The sequence below is a fragment of the Magnolia sinica genome, chromosome 13, assembly GCF_029962835.1.
Source record: "Magnolia sinica isolate HGM2019 chromosome 13, MsV1, whole genome shotgun sequence".
In the NCBI taxonomy this organism is placed as follows: Eukaryota; Viridiplantae; Streptophyta; class Magnoliopsida; order Magnoliales; family Magnoliaceae; genus Magnolia; species Magnolia sinica.
Window position 1 is genome coordinate 15,646,998 of NC_080585.1, and position 21,478 is coordinate 15,668,475.

The following is a 21,478-nucleotide window of genomic DNA, read 5'->3' on the forward strand; positions in this document are numbered from 1 at the left end:
AGAAACATGTGACTAACGCAATTTTCTGACTCGTTGAAGAAATGTGGGGCGCGGATCTGGAAAAAAAAAACCGTAGATAATGAATTCGTGCCCAGATTAGGGCACCAGTCAGTTCAAGAAGAGGACCGGATCGGATCTTTGATTATTCGATGTTCTTGAAACAGACTGATAAAAGGAAAAGATCAATGCGGAGAAGAGATCGTCTGCTCACCTCGATTCGGCGTGATAAGATGCGAAAATTAGACGAAAATGGAGCCGAGAAAGGGAGATTCTTCTTCTCTAACTTGGATTGAATCAAAAATGCAAGAAAAAACAGTTGAAAGGGATGAGAGAAAAGAGAACTTTGAGAAGAATCGAAGGACAGAGAGAGGGTGCGGAAGTTTGAGCGATTGGAGCCGCGAGATTGCGAGCTTGTGGGGTTTTTTTTTTTTTTTTGCCTTAACGTGCGCACAAGGCGCTGTTTAGAATCCGTGGAAGACCATCCGGTAAGAGAGAGGGTTCTTCCATGGGAAGGAGGCTGGAGGCTGGAGGCTGGAGGCTGAGGCTGGATTTGGATCTCCGATAGAAGTTGCGACGGACGTTTCAGAGATGTAACGCCGTTAACTTCGCAAGACCGAATGGCTCCAAAAGGAAGGCGTTTGAGCGGGCAAAATTAAAAGCAGATCCCTGTCCTCTGCTGAAAGGAAGAATGCGTTTCGAATTTCGGTGCTCTTTATGTGAAAAACTACGGAAATGCCATCACGAGGTTCTACTACGGTAATGCCATTTGGCAGTTTGGCAGAGTGTGATGGATCATGGATGATACGCGGGCACTTACAACTCGAAAACCTACGGACGCGGATTTCCTGCGAAAGCCTTTGGCAGGAAGTTCCTACGCTGGGAACTTAGGTGGGGCCCACCGTGATGTCTTTCAGGAATCCACTCCGTCCAACCGCTTTGTGAGATAATTTTAGGAGATTAGACCAAAATTGAACGGGATCCAAGACTCAAGTGAGCCGTAATGAAAAGGTAGCTAAGGAAATTCCTACCGTTGAAACTTTCCTGAGTTCGACAGTGAAATTTACATGCCATCCATACCGTTAATAACGTCATTCCTACTGGGATGAAATGAAAACACAATTATTAGCATTATTCAAAACTTGCAGCCCCACGAATATTTCAACTGTAGACGTTCAAATATCACGTTTTCGTCCCATTTGATCATTGGATACAGTTTATTTTTGGCCTAATGTTCTAAAATGAACTTAAAAAACGGATGGACGGTGAGGATTTCTCATAAACATCCCAGTGGGCCCCACCTGCTTCAAGCACGGGAACTTCCTGCGAAAGGCTTTTGCATGAAATCCGCGTCCCCAGTCAATGGTCAGGATTGTCCAGACAATCTGCTTTTGGGAATGGAAGTTGGACACGATGGGTTCCACAATTTACCCGGTTTAATTTCAGTTAATGTATGCCACGTAGACATTTTCTGAGTGCCTGTGCATCAAGCGCCATTCACTGCTGAATATTATAATTCAGCTTTGGGAATTGTATGATCCCCAGTCGAGGATGTGCTAATATCCTCGAGCCGTCAGTTTTGATCAGTGGACCCAGCGATCTTTTATTTGGACAGTTGATCCGACGGAACCAAATAATGGCTAGAAATCTCTTTGATTCAAGTTCCTCTGAATCCAATCATTTTTTTTTTCTTTAACATGGGCCGTCGCTGTATTCCCTAATTAAAATCCTGGATGTTTGAAATTGAAATACCAGTGCACTGTGGGGTCCATCAGATCAACTATTTAGATTTTTGAGACATGTACCATGCCTGTCCGACCTGTGACTCCAGGAGGGCCCGATATGCATTTTATCCGCAATGTCCATCCCTTTTGTCAGCTCATTTATAGGGCACGAGCACAAAAATAAAACGGATTCAAATCTCATGTGGACCACATCATGGGAAATAATGATGATTGAACACCCACCATTAAAAACTTTAGAAGTGTGGAAAAGTTATAGATTAAACCCATATTTGTCTTTCCACTTCACCTAACCTGTGTGATATAAGACCGCATATAAACTTTAGGCCTTTGAAAGTTTTTAATGCCAGGCATTCAACTACCGTTGGTGTGGTCCACCTGTGATTTGGATATGTTTCATTTTTGGGGTCATGCCCTAAAATGAAATAAAAAAAATGGATGGACGGGATAAAAGGCATAATTCATGATGGTCTAGGAATTATATGATCCTCGAGCGGAGGACAAGCATGTTAGTCGGTTTCCATTTTGTACTGATGAAGCTACGGCTCACTCATCCAAACTGCTGGTCAATTGGGTTACACTTTCGATGAAACGTTCTCAGAAATCTCCTCGACGGTACAGCGGTAACCTTTCAATTCGCAACACGCAAACGGATGGAAGAGAAGGGAAGTACAGCAACCGTCCAATTTCAATGGGCCAGGATAAGTGTCTGAGATGTTCCAATCTGGGAGAGTTTCGTGCCAGGTGTCCATCATCAGTAGGACCCGTTAGACCAATGAGCTCAATGAACTTCAGCCACCTTGTACTAATTGAAAGCACGAGTGGGGGAGGAGCACATTCTTCGGGTCTACTCCACTCCACGTGCTTGCAAATCATAAGGCACTATGGAATCTACCAGTTCTGTACAAGAAACAGTTCGGTGATCCGTGTCGTTTGGTTGGACACACCCCCACCATTGCTGGAAGATGCTGCAAAAAATCCCCTGTAGGAAGATCCACAGACATGTAATCAGGGCTCATCTTTTAAATGCAGACCGTTGATTTGTTTCTTTTCGTGACTGTTTAGTAAGCCACCGATAGATACGTTAGGATCGGGCAACCTATTTGAAGTGGGGCCATCAGATCAAGTGTTGAAAAAGACTTACTAAAATTAAAGTAGATAATATTTGAAAAATTAAAAATTAAAGTTGAAAATTAAAGTAAAGAAAAGATTATTTATGTGTTTGAGTGCACTCCACTTAACCCTGAACCGCATGACAGGTGCAACAGGAATTTCGGGCAGATGGCCTCTAGAATACAACGACTGTGACCCAGTTACAATGGTGCCCGTTGTATATAGGTTTAAACCAGCTACAGAACGTATACCGAAGTGAGTTAACGTGGCAATGAACTTAAGTTGCAAAACACTGAATCAGAGATGTATTTTTAAGAAAAAGAGAGAAAAAACTTTTTTTTTTGAATGGAAATTTGGATTAAGGTCGAGCTTATTTATATACCATGATTAGATGCTTAAAGCATCGTTTCAAATAAGTTAGATTCATTGGGTTAAAACACAATGGGTGGAGCCACCTGAACAAATGCATTATGTTTTGAAATTCGCACAAAACCCAAAGGTGGAAGTATACTCGTGGAGTAAAACCATTAGTCTAGTGTACTCTTAGTCCACTTATAAACTAATACTAAGACCCCACGCACATGCATGCATGCTCAATAGCATATGTTCGAGCTAATGGCATAGCCCCCTAACAAATTAATTTTGCGTGCCTCATAAGAGGTGCTCCTTGTGTAAAAGTTTCTTCTTATAAGCTTGTTAATTTTCTTGTTCATTTTTTTTTACGTATGACAAGAGAGCCACTTAAGACAAAATGATTTTTAAAATTTAAAACACATTTCATTTTTTTTAACCTTTTAAAATGCAATATCAAATGCGTCAAAAAACCATACCATGCCTCCTTTGCAGAATTGGAAGCCCTAACAAACAATACTACAAGGATCACTTGTTTGATATCTAAGTGCATCAAGCCACGGGCAAAACAATTGTTCCCTATGAAAGTTGTGAACTCTATAACCATAAAAGAAGCGAGCAATCTTAATTGTTGATTGTTGCCTATTATTTTTATTTTTTGTCATGTCTGTGGAGAATTAATATTGTTCCATTGTAATTTAATTAAAATACTTACAAGTTTTAATTGATTGAAATTCTTACGGATTTTAATTTAGTAATATTAGAAAATTGATTTGTTAGACAATTTTCTTTCTAAAATAATGTTAATAAAAGCAGGGCTCATTTGTCATCTCTACTATAATCTAGTTAGGGTTTTCCAAATAAGAGCTGCTATAATTAGCTCCTTTTGTTATAGCTCTTGCTTTACATAGGTTGATTAGGTAAAACCACTTTTTCGAAATAATAAAAGCTCTCATTTGAAATAAAATTTAGTAAAATTTTCAAATATAAGTTTTTTTAAGGGCAATTGATGTCATTTTTAAGGATTACAACAACTCTGTTACAAGAGCAATTCAAATAGTTGTTTTGGTAAATCTTATCCTAGACGAACCATGCCCCAAATGAGAAAAGAATTGGTTGGCTACAATTGTCATGTTTTAAGACATTTGGGCCATCCATTATGTCATACATCGGATGTGGATCGTCCATCAGATGGAGCTCACCGTCAACATGGGCCATCCATTGCATGAGTTAAACCATCAAAGTAGATTGTCCATCGTGCAAGGTCATTCTTAGATGTGGACCATTCATCATCGGGGGTTGACCTTTGTGGTAGACCATCCATTATATGGAGCCCACTTGATGTAGGTCATCAATCAAGTGGGGCCCATCATCAATGCTAATTTCCCTTTATGTGGGGCCCCTCCGTGTCTACTACCCATCAATATCAATCACATGGAGTCCACATTTGATGTGTCCATAGTGTGGGCACTACTTTCGAAGTGGATCGTCCGTCATGTGGGACTCACTTTTGATATCCATCATCCATCATGTGGGACACACCCTTGATGTGAATCATCCATCACAAGAGGGCCACACATTGATGTGGGCCATCCATCATGTGAATCTCACTACATCCATTATGTGGGCTAACCTTGATCTGGGCCATTCATTATGTGGGCCCCAACTTCAATATAGGTCATTCATCATTTGGGTCCCACCTTTGATGAGGACCGCCCATCAAGTGGAGCCCATTTGATGTGGATGGTCCATCATGCTGAGCTAGACTTTAATGTGGGACATGCATCATATGGGGCCCACCTTTGATCTGAATTGTGCCTTATGTGGGGCCACCTTGATGTGGACCATCATCGTGTGAGGCCCCACCTTCAACGTGAGTCGCTCATCATGCAGGCCCACCTTTGATGTCCACCATTCATCATGTGGGTCCCACATTTGTTGTGGATCATCCATTATGTGGGCTCCACTTGATGTGGATAGTCCATCATGTGAGGGTCACATTTTGATCTGGGCCATCCATAATGTGGAACCCACTTTTGATGCCCACCATCCATCATGTGGATCCCACCATTGTTGTGGGTTTTCGACCATGTGGGGCCCACTTGATGGGGATAGTCCATCATGTAGGACCACATTTTAACGAGGGTCATGCATCATATGGGACCCACCTTTGATGTCCACCATCCATCACATAGGTCCCACCTTTGCTATGGATCATCCATCATGTGTGACCCACCTTTACCATAGACCATCCATCATGTGGGGCCCAACCTTCAATATTGGTCATTTATCATGTGGGCCGCCTTTGATGTCAACCTTCCATCATGTGGTCCCACATTCAATGTCCATCATCCACAATGTGTGTCCTAACTTTGATGTAGACCATTCGTTAGGTGGGGTACCTTCCCTCATGTGGTCCCACATGAAATATCCATCATCCACAATGTGTGTCCCAACTTTGATGTTGACCATTCATTAGGCGGGGTTTGCATGATGTGGATCATCCATCATGTGGGGCCACACTTTGATGTGGGTCATCCATCATGTGGGGCTCACCTTTAATGTATACATTCGTTATGTGGGTCATGTGGGGCCCATCTTTAACATGGGTCATTCATCATGTGGGCCTACCTTAGAGAGATGGTAAAGAGGAAAGAAGAGGGCAAGATGGGAATTAATTGAAAAGTTTAAGAATATACTTGTCAAAAAATTTATAAAAATGTCTACTCGCATAGGCCAACTAAACTCTTAAAAAATAAGTAACATCTTCATCACTTATATTTTAAGAGTTTTTTGGCTACTTAATAAAAATTCAAGTAGTAAAATTAGAGTTTTACCAAATAGTCTATTCGCAAAATAAGAGTTTATTTTTTTAGAATAAGCAAATAAGCTCTTATTAGTAGATATGCCAAACAACCCCTTAGTAAATAGGGAATCGCATACTATATAGGGGCTAAATAGTGCATACACAACATAGGTAGAAAAAAACTCTCTTCCTTCCTTTTTAAATAAAGTAGTTTTTATCTTTTGGTCCATCTTTCATTCTTTCTTGTTTTATATGTTCTTCTTTTTATTTTTTCATCCTTCATGGATGTTAAGACAATCCACATAATAGCCTTACTTGTGTAATTTTATACATGATATCATAGCTTTATTAGTAAATGGATTGGTCATGTTTTAAGTTTTTCTAATTCCATTGTGTCAGCACTCCTCTATTGCAAGTTTTTTTTCTAATGTTGGTCAATCATGACAGCATCAAGTGATATTTTTCTTGAAGTTCTCACAATGAAGAATTATGAAAAATTGAATACTATGTTTACAAACCTATTTAATGGTTAAGGCCTTCGGGATATCATCAACGGTGGTGATCCCAAACTGACATCGATGCAAGCAAGACTTGCAATTTGGAGGAAGAATAACGAGAATGCTCTACATGCAATCCAAATCTTGTATATCAAATATACTATCCAATATTATGGATTTGAATTTGACAAAAGGATCTCGTGCTTGATTTGGCTACCATGTATGAGAAAGAAAACGGCATTAGGAATACATTTTCTGAAACATAATTGAGGACAATTGAGCAACCAACGACTCAATGGCAGAGTTTTCTAGAAAAGTGAATGATATAAGTGATCAAATGAAATAAATAGGCGTCAAAATGGAAAACAACACTCGAATAACAACCATTTAGAAAAATACATGAACTGAATTTAATGCTATACGAGTGCTAATTTAACAAAATAAGTCACCCACAAAAGAGGTTGTTTATATGTTATTATAAGAAATGGCCCTTGAGGCCCTTAAGGAACAAAGAGTTTTGAGGTTCTAAGTGGTTTTAAAAAGGTGAAGACAAGTAGTGATGCTTTGTTTTCACAAACACATGATAAATCCTATGGAAGTGGAAGAGGTCATAACTTGGTAATAAATTCTCAAAATTTTATTCAATATGCGAATAATTTCAAAATCATTAACAATCTTGTTTGCCCACCACCAACAACAATCAAGACAATTCTAAAAGAAGCATGGAAAAAAACGACTTAAATATTATGATTATGAAAAATATGGGCATTATACAAAGTGATTACATCTGATGAAGGACATTACACAGTTGAAAGTAAGTAAAGAAATGAAGAGAAGACTGTAGAGTCCCTTTGTGCAATGCAAGTTTCAAAATCAAGTGTAAATTAGTGATATATAGATTCCACGTGCTCAAATCACCTGACATCGGGAGAAAATCTTTTTCGCTACAAATGCCCAATATCGAGTGCATTGAATGTTATCACTGGAAATAATACTCCCTTAAAATTGAAGGTAAGGGTACCATCGCCCTACAAAATTAAAATGGGCATATAAAGTATTTTTCCAATATATTGCATATGCCAAAGCTACAAAGGAATCTTATATTCATATGACAACTCTAAGAGTACAAGTTATATTTGGTGATAAAGAATATGAAATTCTATTAAGGGCCTATTTGGGAGTGTGGATTTGTAACCCCCTGGATTCGGAATCCCCAGGATTAGAAACCCCCTGGATTTGCAATCCTCCCAATGTGTTTGGCACCCTGGAGTGTGAATCAACTTTAATCCAAAAGTACCTATCCGTAATATATTTACAGGGATTTGAATTTAATTACCAAATCAACTTTAATATCTCTAATTAGTGAGATATGTAATTTTTTATACAATGGTTATGATAAGCCCGCTGAAATATATGCTTTGCCCGAAAATGTTGAAATTCCAAGTCTCGAATGAGCCACAAGCACAAGATCATGTCTGAGTGACTAACCAACAATTTTTTATCGTTGATTTACATAGACAATGTTTGGACGGTGCCGATCATCAATAGTGAGTCATGTGCCCAATAGAATGATAGTGTATAGTGACACACATGTTACACCTGCAACTATTGAAATGATTTTAGGTGTAATCCAAGCTTTCACCGTGGATTGCAAAGCCCCTCAAAGCGGGGATTGGAAACCCCCAGTTACTTTATCTTGCCAAACAACTAGGGGATTGGAAACCCCTTCCAATCCCCTCCAATCCTCTCCAATCCACAATGTCAAACAACCCCTAAAAGATAATGGTAGAATCACTGTGAGTGGAAGGAAAGTGAGTTGATTACACACAATAAAACTGTCTTATAAGAGTTTATAAGCACCCTACCCTAAACAAGAAGAAGTTACTCTGTTTTTCGCCAAGATTCGATAAAATATCTTCAAGATAACTGAAACTCATTGAAAGACCACACAAGTTGAACATAATATACTTATGGCAGTTATGGAAATGAATAACGAACCAGATTGATATATCATGAGCCCGACCTTTCCAATCTTGATCAAACTTCTCGAACCTTACAGACGCTCAAAACGCACATCACTCCAACAAAATCACCTTCAATCAATCTTATAAGCCTCAAAAGTCCTCGGGCCGACCTAAGAATAATCAACAGTTTGTATTGGTGGGCCCACATCTTGTTAAAATCAAATAAATGTTGATTGGTCGAGTTGTTTGAAAGGTCCAACCATGCACATGTTTATCAATTCACATTTTTACTCCAACTATAGGATCCTCGACACCTCTAGGAGACAACAACTGAATCCAATTGGCCAACGTTAAACCCATAAAAAGAATGAATCATGGCTAAACATCCTGGCTCGAAAAACCTTGGAAATCCACTTGGCACCCGACGCATGAAAAAAGGTATACTCTAACAAGAGGTCCTTTAGGGACCGCCTGTCCATATAGCTACCTTACCCCATAGCCCTCCCTTTATGATTCTTTAACTATCAATGACAATCTGTTTATAGAAATCGCATGGCATCAAGCCTCTAAGGGAGGATGGTCATTGGTAGAAGAGTTTATAAGGAGTTGTGGGAAGAGAAAAAATGCAACCCAAAAGATTTCCTAGGTTTCAGGAGGTATAGGGTACACATAAGGTGCCTGACTGAGCTTCCAACTGTGCCGAAATTTTATCTAACTTAGGAGACCCGACGTTGAAGCTACTAAAAGACAGAGTAAGGTTGGAGTTAGCGACATTCAACTATCCCTTTTACAGAAATATAGTATTTGACTTTACATTTTCCTTCCTATAAACTTAAGTCAACTTGCATCCCACTCCACACATTCTAAGGACATCGACAACACACACTTACTCTTTTATTTTCCTATAATATTCTTTTCTTGCCTATATTCTCTATTTTAAAAAAAAAAAAAAATTTGCCTACCCAGGAGTTAACCCTATACATTAGGGCTAGATACTTTTCACTTACTCAGGGATTAGACCTTGTGCAGTAAGGTATAGACACAATGCTGGTAAAGTTTAATTGAAAATCATAAAAAATTGATAAAAGCCCGTAAAGTAGAAATCATATATTGTACGGGCAGAAAAGGGTGCATAACCCCTTCCTTTTTTTGTAACCGAGACCCTTACTCAGGATTTACAGTCACAGATCAAACTACAGGAGTCACCCAGGATGAGAAATCTTTCAATTCCCCGAATCCAAAATTGTTCTATGGTTTATAGCCGATTGTAGATCATAAGCTTGTTTCAGCTAGTGATGACTTCAAAATATGTGTATACTCAAGTCACCACCCATAACATTGCATAGTTAAAGAAACAAAAAGTAAATTTAATCAAGCCAATTCAGTTGCTGAGTACCTCCACTCACTTGGGAGCGTTCACAAAGTTCCTTATTCAAAATTGTTAATTTCTAACATATGATATAGGACCACTACAATCTTCAAAGAATCAAGTATATGTCGGGAAGAGACTCATCAATGGAATGCTAGCTATACAACACAAACAAAATCACATGTGTGAGGTATGTGAATATACAAAGGCAGCACATCATTATTTTACAGAGTCTGTCATCACACTTCATTATCTACTTGAAGTTATCAATAATAATGTTTATGGATCAACCTAGTGATATTACATACACACTTAAGATATTGTGTATCTTAATTAATGATTTAGAATGAAGATATCACATTGAAAATCATTTCACAATCAAAGTTAGTAAAATGATTTCTATTGATAAGAATTCAAGGAAAATGAGGTTATGGGATTATCAAATGGCAATCTATAATAAAGATATCATAATTGTTAAAGTTTTTCTATTAAAAGACTTACATATTATTATGTCATAAATATACACTATGCTTACTTGATATTGGTCATCGACTCTTGCGAGCCAAATACCTTATAAAAAGAGCATTGATGATCCTTAGTGGTAACAAGCCATGGAGGAAGGGAATCAGATTAGCTATTGATAGATTGAGTAGCAAAACTCGTTACTGAAGTGACGTCACCAAGTTTTGTGGGTCCCCCATGATGTATGTTCTGCATCCACACCGTCCGTCCTTAGGAGAGATCGTCTCAGGGCATGAGCTAAACAAGGAGTCAAATCTAAAGCTCTAGTGGACCCCACCACAGAAAACAGTGGGGAGAGTGACCCCACCATTAAAAGCTTTTAAGGGCTACAAAAGTTTTCGATCAAGTTGATATTTATGTTTTCCCAAATTTCATGTATGCATTAACTTATGAACTGGCTATATCTTAAATAAACATCATAGTGGACCTTAGGAAGGTTCTAACGGTGGATGTCACTCTCCCCACTGTTTTCTATGGTACGGTCAACTCCAGCTTTAGATCTGGCTCGTTCTTTGGGTCATGCCTAATAATCTCTCCAAATGGATGGACAATGTGGATGCAACACATACACCATGGTGGGCCCCATAGAACTTAGAGATGTCACCTTAGTAGCAAATCTAGTTACTTAGCATGTTAGTAGCTAATCACAGCATCGGAGGAAGAGATAGGTACATTGAAAAAGAATGACACGTATAACATAGTTCAACTTCCACATTGAAAGAAAGGTATATGGTTGCAAATGGACACACAATATAAAGAGAGACTCTAAAGGAAAAGTTGAGTGTTACAAAGCACATTTACGAATACAGTTTTCTATTAGAACTTTGGGGAAGACTACGATGAAATATATAGTCCTTGAGTAGGTGTATTATTATATTTTTATCATGTATAATGGGTTGAATACTTCAACAAATGGATTTGAAGAATACATTCTTAAATGATGATATTTATAATAAAAAAAAAACAATTGTTTATAAAGTAACTTAACGGATTTAAATATCTTAAAAAATATAGGCACATGCACAAAATTAATAAGACACTCTATGGTTTAAAACAAGGAGGCGGATTACGTCCTGCTCCTGCATGGATGATAATTTGTCCAAGCAAGGGCTCTATGGGGCCCATCGTGATGTATGGGTTTTATCCACTCCATCCATCCACTTTTTCAAATCATTTTAAGATAGGAACCCAAAAATGAGGCAGATCAAAAGTTGAAGTGGGCCACACCACAAGAAGCAACAATGATATTAACACCTACCGTTGAAACCTTCCTATGGGCTATCATTATCCCAACCCGTTCATGAGGTCATATAGACCCAGATGAAGGGAAATGCAAATATAAGCTTGATCCAAAACTTCTACGATTCCAAATAAGTTTTTAATGGTGGGTGTTCAATCTCCATTGTGTAACAAACACCCGGAGCATAGTTTATAAATGTTAGAGAGTTCTTTCTTTCAAGTGGTTTTGTTTTATTTTTCATCAATGAATGCAGTTTTATAAAAGCTCTTTATCAAGGGAATAACTATATATGTTGTTTAAGTTGATGATTTGATTATTTTCGACAAATTTTCAGAATATATAGAAAAGTTAAAATTTGTATCTTTCAAAAGTTTGAGATGAAGGATTTTGAAAACCTTTTGTATTTTTTATATATTAAAGTTATGAGAGATTAAAAAAAATAGTTTGAAGTAAGTAATGGGTATTTTCATAAAAACATTAATTATAAATAAATTTAATAAATTTAATATTTTTTAAAAATAATAGAGGCAGGCGAGACTTGATAATAAAGAAAGAGTTGAGAATCACCGCCAAATCCTAATTTAATTAAAAAAGTTAATTATTAAATTTTGATTAAGTCAAATAAAAAAGTGGTTAAAAAAATCTTAGAATAATAGTGTTTACAAAATTAAGAAATAAGTAACCATTTTCTATATAAAAAGTCAGTGGACGTAATTTTATACATGTTGGTGGAAATTAATGTATGAGTTCCATCTATGTGCCAAGCTAAAGCAACGATATAGCTACATAATCTATTCAATCCATCTCAAAGGTTTTGCTGAAAATGGTTGGTAAAGTCACATGCATGGGGTAATCCCATTCATCCATCATATTTTTCCACCTTGGAGGTGGACCATGTACAATATTCTGATGTAAACTATCCATCCAGGCCCACCAAATAGACGGGGATAACTCTCCCAAAGGCTCACCAATGAGACAGGCATAACTCACCCAAATTAAGTGATTTTTGTGCCTTATACACTCATAAATGGCCTGCCAGATGGATGATCCCGTTCATCCAACTATGCTGTTGAAATGGACGTGTTGTGGATGGCCAGGTGAAGAGCCCCCACCCGAAACTGAAACAAAAGGGCACGGCTTCGGTGGATCCGAGGTGGGTAGATCCCTGACTATGGGGTCCACCTTGATATTTTATTTACATCCATGCCATCCATCCATTTTGAAAATTCATTTTATGGCACTACAAAAAAATGAAGTAGATCCAAAATCTCAGGTGGACCACACCGAAGTAAAAAATGACGATTGACGATTGTGGGGTATAAAAGTTTTGAATCAAGCTGATATTTGTGTAGTCCCTTCATCCAGGTCTTTGTGACCTTATCAACAGATCGGATGGAAAAAAACATTCCAGTGTTCCCCAATAAGTTTTTAATGTTAAGTATTCAATCACCACTGTTTCTTATGATGTGGTCCACATAAGATTTAGATCTCCTTAAATTTTTGGGATCAAGCCATAAAATGAACTGTAAAATGGATAGACGGCGTGGATCTTAGTCAAATACATCAAGGTGAGCCCCACAGTCAGGTATCCACCTACTTCCGTGGATCGGGATCCACCGAATCCGCGGCCAAAACAAATCTCCTTGCTTTCCAATGCACAAACTCGTCATTATGATAATTATGATAGGAGTAATGCGGAAGCATAGAGAAGGAACAAAGAGAGCTGAACATCAGCCATGTGGTTGGCCTCTCACACGCCACACTCGGTCCACACGTGGGTGGGCCCATCGCATCAGACCAATCACATGACAGGGCCCACGGTATAAAAAACATCCATCTTCCTTTCTCTCCCGACAAGAATAATCTAACCACTAATCTAACCATACCATTCATTTTTCGTCATGAGTAATGATCATATACAGTGGCTGCATTATAAGTTATGATACAACCATTTTTTAACGCCAACTTGTCACACGTGTATAATACCTTATCCGTATGAAGGGTGGGTCACGCCATGATGGTCAAGTTGTATGGAAGTCGGCTGACCTAAATAGAGAAAGGGACACGATGTTGATATCAATGGACCGACGGTGGTATGACTTACTGTATTGGTGTGGCACGCCCAATGCGTGAATCGAATTGATTTTGAAACCAGATATTCATCATGGTGTGGCCCACGTATTTGATTGATAGGATAGTCTACTAATATGACACGTTGGCTTTAAAAAAAAATGACATATCATGACTTCCATCCGCTGTATCTGACCATTTCTCATTTGTTCGCTGCTCCTTGACCGTCGAAAAATAGGATGGATATTTTTCCAATACAAGTGGGGTCCCATGGCATGGTGACATGAGGTGGTCTGACGAGCTTAGCCATGGATGGCTCATCTCACAAAAATCTCATGGACCTTAACCGTCCAATAGTAGGTGTACTTTGTCCTAATCATCTATTTGCAGCTTACAGATCGAAGGGCCATGATTATCCCATGTGAGAGATTTATATTTTATGGTCCATCCATAGTAAGGCCCATCAAATAAACAGTATAAATCACCATATCAAGGACACGGATAACGTGGTGACCCTACCACCAGACTTCCTTAAGGCAGTATTGTGGGGCCCACCGTGATGTATGTGTTTTATCCATGCCATCCATCCGTTTTTTCAGCTAATTCTATACGATGAGCACAAAAATGAAGCACATCCAAAGCTTGGATAAGTTTTCAACGATAGATATTCAATTCCCACGATCTCCTGTAGTGTAGTTCACTTGAGCTTTGGATATGCTTTGATTATAGGCTGAGTGCTTAAAATGAATGGCAAAACTGATGGACAGCATGGATAAAGTACACACATCATGGTAGGCCCCATGGAGCGGTCCACCATGGAGGTCGGTGGTGTCGTCCGCAAATCAAAGCCCCCACCTACAATGATTAAGCCGGCGATTGAAAATGACATCCTTTTCTAACCAACGAGGATCCTTCATCCATTCCTTCATACATTCTAGAGTGGTGGCATGACGGTAAATTTGTGTGATGGAATGGTCTTAAACTGAGAGTGGAAGTGGTGTGACGTACACGCCATTTTATAAAATAAAAAAGCGGAACGTCCGTTTTCGTCATGGTTAGCCAACACGCGTTGGCTTGACAACGTCTTTTCTTTTGTAACCTTTTTCAATGTGTTCCCGCCTTTCGGGATGCTACTCGCGAGAGCGGATTTGTCAGTGCCATGTGAGCCCCACGTTGATGTACGTGTATCACGATTCTGATCGTTTATTTTTGGTATGAAACAAAAACAATAGGTATATCCCGATATCAAGTGTAACATCACAACAATGGTTATATCCCGATATCAAGTGTAACACATCATACGAAACAATGTTGATTTAACGTAGATTATTAAAATCTTCTATGGTGCCGTAAAAGTTTTGGATCAAGTTGATCTTTGTTTTTTCCCATCAGCTAGTTACGCATGAACTAATCAACAAATTGAATTTCAAATAAACATGACAGTGAACCTTAGGAGGATTTTAATGATAGGTATTCAATCACTATTATTTTCTTTTAGTATAGTCCACCCTAGATTTATATCCCCCTCAATTTTGCTATCAAGCCCTAAAATAATGTGTAAAAGTGGATGGACGATGTTGATGCTCAAATCCGGCCGATGCTTATTAGCTAGCCTTTAACCTGTACTTTAATGGAGAATAAGAGAAGTCTTGTTTCATTTCTCGCGAGCCACTAGGTATTTGCAATAGAGGTACAAGAGAATATACTGGGGTATCGATTATGGCCGGGGACTCTTCGATGATTAAATCAGGCATACGAACTCACAGTAGGCATAATAGAATCGGTGTATTTGTATTTACCTTTACTCATGGCAGAGAGTGTATTTATAAGCTTTATAAGAGGTCTGCATTTCTGAGTTGATTTGAGGGGCTTGTATTGGAGTTGGATTCTAATTCCAAGAATATCTTGGATTTTACTTTGATCAGCGTGATTCTCGACAAAGATCTTGGGAGGTAATCCCACCCGTATATGGAGAAGATTTTTTATATTTCGAGGCTGAGGTCGATGTTGGTACCTGAGGCTGAAGTCGATATCCGATGTCAAGGTCGGTATCCAAAGCCGATTTCAATACCTGAGGTCGATGTCATCTTTTGAGATCAGCGAACAAGGCTAACCTCTAAAGTCATTGGTCGACACCTGAGGCTGGGTTGATACTTTGCCATTCTCAGGGGTTTCCTATGATGCCTTTGTTTTATTCTTGGTCGTTGAGTCAATCCAATTTTACTTATAACAGATGACATAGATAAAACACATTTTATATTGGGGCCCACAGAGCATCGACCACTAGCCACCGGGCTAGTGGCAACAATACTAGCCAAACCGCGTCCGCTACTCGCGTGGCATGGGTTCACATTGCTCATTGGGTCAAGTCTGACTCTATTTAGAGGCCCATTTTCAACAATGGGCCTGGCTTGATAGTCTACTCATGGTGGTTAGAGCTGCACACGAACTGAGTTAGCATGGTTAGCTCGCTTGACTCGACTCGAAAAAGCATGATTCGACTCGGTTCAAAATTGAGTTCGAGTTGAGTCGAGCTGATTTTTTGAGCTCGAAAAAATATCAAGCCGAGTTCGAGCTTTCTCGAGTTCAACTCAACTCGGATCGAATCCCAACTCGAATTGAACTCGGATTGAACTAGTTCGATGACTTGGTTATTTAGATATTGATGTTGCTCAACAAGTGTTTGATGAAATGACTCAACGAAGTGTCGGCTAGTGGTGAGGAAGGTATGGACATGAAACAAATACTCTTGTATCTTGATTTTTATGTTGCCTAGTGAGTGTTTGATGAAATACCTGTAAACTGATGTTGTTGCTTTACATTCCGTGAGAAATTAAAAGTGCACTCCATGTGTTTGAGAAAATGCCGCGGATGCTCGATCTTGGCTTGAACTCGGCTATAATTGGCCTGAGCTATTGACCAAACTGAGCCAAGCTGGCTAGTCAGGCTTGAGGACCGAGCTGAGCTGAGTTCGAGCTAGGGTTATTTAGTGGCCGAGCCGGGTTGAGCTGTGCCAAGCTTGACTCGTGTACAACTTGGTGGTAGAGTAGGTTAAGTGTGAAAAAATGGGCCTGGTCATGGGCCCAGGTATCTTATCATGGGCTGGTTTTAGTGGGTTCACCTATAACCCTACTCGGGTTAGATTGATTGGCGACATTGGTTTGTCCATGTTCTAAGCTATGGTTGGGAAGGCCAGTTCCTCCAATATGTTTGTGGAATGAGTTTCTTCTATAACATTTTTTTAGGCCCCTCGAGCCTACTAATCAGACTGATCCAAACTCAGGCGGGCCATTGTGGTGGGACACACACATGACACAACATTGTACAAATAAGCATATTATTCAAACGTTCTAGAGGAACCAGTATTGCCAATTGATAGGTATACTAAAAAGGGCATGTGAGAACCGTATATGTGGTAGACTATGCATGTGAGAACCGTCCCTTCATGGGACCATCATGGATGATCCACGGTTCATAAACTATGCAGTTTAGTTTTTAGTTATCTATAACTTCTACATGCTTTTCCTTTATGAGTGTCAGCCGTTGACCATCTTTGTATTCTACCACACGTCTAACAGCTAGAATTACCTGATGAGTGATTCTTGATCATGGGGCGGATTTTAATTCTAACAATATTTATAATTTCTTGCCTTACTAGGGATGGAATGTTAAAAATAATTATACAAAAATATCTACACATAAATAAATAAAAAAGATAATCTTATTTTTTATTGTGACGACTGACAAGACCCTGGATTCAATGACTCTCTCTAAAATGGTTAATGTGTGTGTGTGTGTGTGTATATATATATAAGCAATAAAAAATATTTTCTCTTGCTTTTAGTATTTTTTTTCTTTTTTTTCCTAGTGTTAAGTTTTGTCTTACATTAGAAGGGAATTAAGAAATTTAATATTTCATAATAGAATCCTCCCCTTATTATTTGTATTAGGAACCAATAATATGTCATAAGTGTAACCTCACACGTGTGCACATGCCACTGCCGTGGGTGTGGCGAGGTGAGGTGTGGTGTGGTGTGTTTTTGATCGAATACATTTTGTTTTTCCTATACAAGTGATGACACTCATATGCAAATATGGACAGAGAGCCGCTGTGCACCAACATAGTTATTAATGAGTTGGCATACACTGAGATGCATTTAATATGCCACCTGCATGCTCTTAAAGCCCAATAGCTATCTCTTGAGTTTTATAAGTATAAATCGTCTTCTCCTAAGAAATTAAAAAAATAAATCTATACCTTCTTTTCTCTTTAGGTTTATCTCTCTTTTTCTTTTTGCAATATTTATTTGGGCAAGCTTGTACAAGTAAGCTTAGGTTTGTAAGACCGAGATCAAGTGTACACTAGATCCTAGCCATTTATCTTCAGGAGGAGAGTTGTTGTATCTTGGGGGCAGAGTTACTGAGACCTAGTGTATCGAGAATCTTCCTTATAGGGGCAAATTTGTCTTTAATTGTTAGTTGTAATAAAGAGATATAACAAAAAAATTATTTCAAGAGATGACAATGAAAGATTAAGTTTTATCTCACAACCCTCAAGTTAATCTATGTTATCAAAGAATCTACCCCCTCACTTGAGGCGAATGAACCAATAGCATCATTCAAATAATCTAAATAGAAAAATGATGACTACCTGTCCCAAAATTACATTATGAATGCAATGAATAATAATAACTACTATACTTACTATCATCATTCTTCTGCTAAGGATCTATGTGGTCATTTTGAGAAGAAATTTAGGACAGAGGATGCCGGAACTAAGAAACATGTAGTCAGTTATTATATTGATTTTAAGATGTCTGATGATAAGTTTGTAGTAGATCGGATACATGATTTATAGAAGTTAGCCCATGAAGTTTCATCTGAAGCTGTGATGATTGATGATGCTTTTCAAGTTGTTGTAATAATCGAAAAACTTCCACTATCCTAAATGGAGTATAAAAATTCTCTCAAATATAAGAGGAAATATATAAGTTTAGATGGCCCCGTCTTTCACATACAGATTGAAGGAGATGATAGGAATCGTGATAAACATTCCCTGAAACTATAATCTGTAATAAAGGTCCATCTTGTCGGTAATAACCGAAAGGGTCAAGCTAACTAAAGGTCTAAACCACTAAACAAAAAACACCCACATGTTCAAAAGAACAAGAAAATAAACGAGAATAATTAAAAGAACAAGTGATGTTATGAATGTGGAAAAAATGGTCACTTTATAAAAGAATATATATTTTGTAAATGTAATAAGAAGGAAAGGCATCATCCTTATGTTGCTAAGGAATTTGTGAGGGTCGTCATTGAAGCTCTCATCACTTGTAGTTCGAGTGAATAGTGGATTGACTCAGGAACCACCAAGTGCCTTTGCTATGACTCATGGTGCCTTTTCCTCTCATGAGAAGATAGAGGATCATACTTATGTTGCTAAGGAATTTGTGAAGGTCGTCACTGAAGCTCTCATCACTTGTAGTTCGAGTGAATAGTGGATTGACTCAGGAACCACCAAGTACCTTTGCTATGACTCGTGGTGCTTTTTTCCTCTCATGAGAAGATAGAGGATCATACTTATGTTGCTAAGGAATTTGTGAAGGTCGTGAAAATTGTGTAATCTTTAAGAATATGACTTTTGTTACAAAGGGTTATGTATCTTATGATTTGTTCAAACTTAGTGTTATAAATGATAATGATACTATTTCTTCCTCCTACTTAATTAAGTCTCTTGATATATGGCATACTAGATTAAGTTACATGGATTATCATTCACTTGAAAGCATGATTAATATATGACTAATTATTTATAAAGTTGAAAGGAAAAACTAAAATAAATGTGAAATTTGTATATAATCTAAGTATTTTAGGAAACTGTTCAAATGTGTTGAAATGAACAACCAAGTCTTGGACGAGATGCAAATGTATATTTAATAAGGAGTAAAGATGAAGTAAAAAAATAAATTCGTAGTTTATGTGAATGGGGTAGAGAATCAATTAAAAAGAAATATGAAAGTTCTTAAATATGAGAGAGGCGAAGAATACATTTCTCACAACTTTGCATCATACCGTGAATTAAAATGAATTGTACATGAGACAACCACTCCATATTCACCTCATTAAAATGAAATTGATTAATTGATTAATAAAAATGAGTTCACAACCCTTTAAATAGGGGTACCGAGCAATGGGAAAGAAATCAGAATCAAACTACAACTAAAACTCCTAGAATCGCGACTTACTATAAATAGTAAACTTACTATTTATAGGCAGTCGTGATGTCTACTAGTGCGCAAGGTTTTCGGCCAAAAATAGTAAATGTCCTATTTGGCTTCACCAAACCATTCTCCTAATTATTCTAAGCTCTTTTCACGTTGGCGCAACTCTTAAAGCGACGGATGAAGAGTTATAATCAAACTAAAACTTACTATTTATAGTAAAAGAAATTAAAACGGTTCTAGATTGGGAATTTCAGGCTACGCAACCTGGCATAGAGGGTTGGTTGGCTAAAGTAGAAATTTGTATATAATCTAAGTATTTTAGGAAACTGTTCAAATGTGTTGAAATGAACAACCAAGTCTTGGACGAGATGCAAATGTATATTTAATAAGGAGTAAAGATGAAGTAAAAAAATAAATTCGTAGTTTATGTGAATGGGGTAGAGAATCAATTAAAAAGAAATATGAAAGTTCTTAAATATGAGAGAGGCGAAGAATACATTTCTCACAACTTTGCATCATACCGTGAATTAAAATGAATTGTACATGAGACAACCACTCCATATTCACCTCATTAAAATGAAATAAATAAAATGAAAAATAAAACTTTGATGAATATGGTAAATGCTATGCTTTCTAGTTCTAGTCTATCATTTAACTTATTGAGAGCAGCCTTCTTTACTACATGTCATATTCTAGATCGTGTACCTCATAAGTATTCTGATAAGATCCCTTATGAATTATGGAAGAGAAAAACTTTAAATCTAGGATATTTTAAAGTATGGTGTGGCCTAGTCAAAGTAAGACTATATTTAGCTAAGAAAATAAAATTAAGTGATAAAATCATTATTTGTGCATTCTTAAACCATGCGCAAAATAGTAAAGCTTTTAAATTCTTGATATTAAGGTCTCATAATTATATTGATGTCATTTTTATCATTGAATTTTTAGATGCGAATTTATATGAAATGCATTTTCGACTAAATCTAAAGCTACTTTTTCCGTAGAAGTAGTAAATTCAACTGTAAGGATCGATTAGAGAATGATATAATAAAAAAACTTTCATAACCTAGAGAATTAAGAGGCCCAAAGTTGATATTAGCTTTTGACCCAACTTTTACACCTTCCTTGTAGAGGATGGTCCATTCTCGTATGCCAAAGCTATAAGCTCTCCTAATGGAGCCTTTTGGAAAGAAGACAATAATAGTGAATTGGATTCCATTTGGCACAATAATACTTGAAAATTGGTAGACTTACGTCAGGATAGCAAATCCAAATATTGCAAATGAGTTTTTAAGACTAAACTTAGACCAGATGGGTTTGTTGAGAAATTCAAAACTTAGCTAAGGGATACAAGAAAAAAGAAGATATTGACTTTTTTGACACATATTAACTCGTCACAAAAATCACTATCATACGAGTACTGATAGCTATTACTTCCATCTATAATTTTGTGATCCATCAAATGGATGTGAAAATTGTCTTTTTTAATAGAGAACTAGAAGAAAATAGTTACATGAACTAACCCGAGGGGTTTATGATAAAAGGTTATGAGAATAAAGTATGCGGATTAGTTAAATCACAAT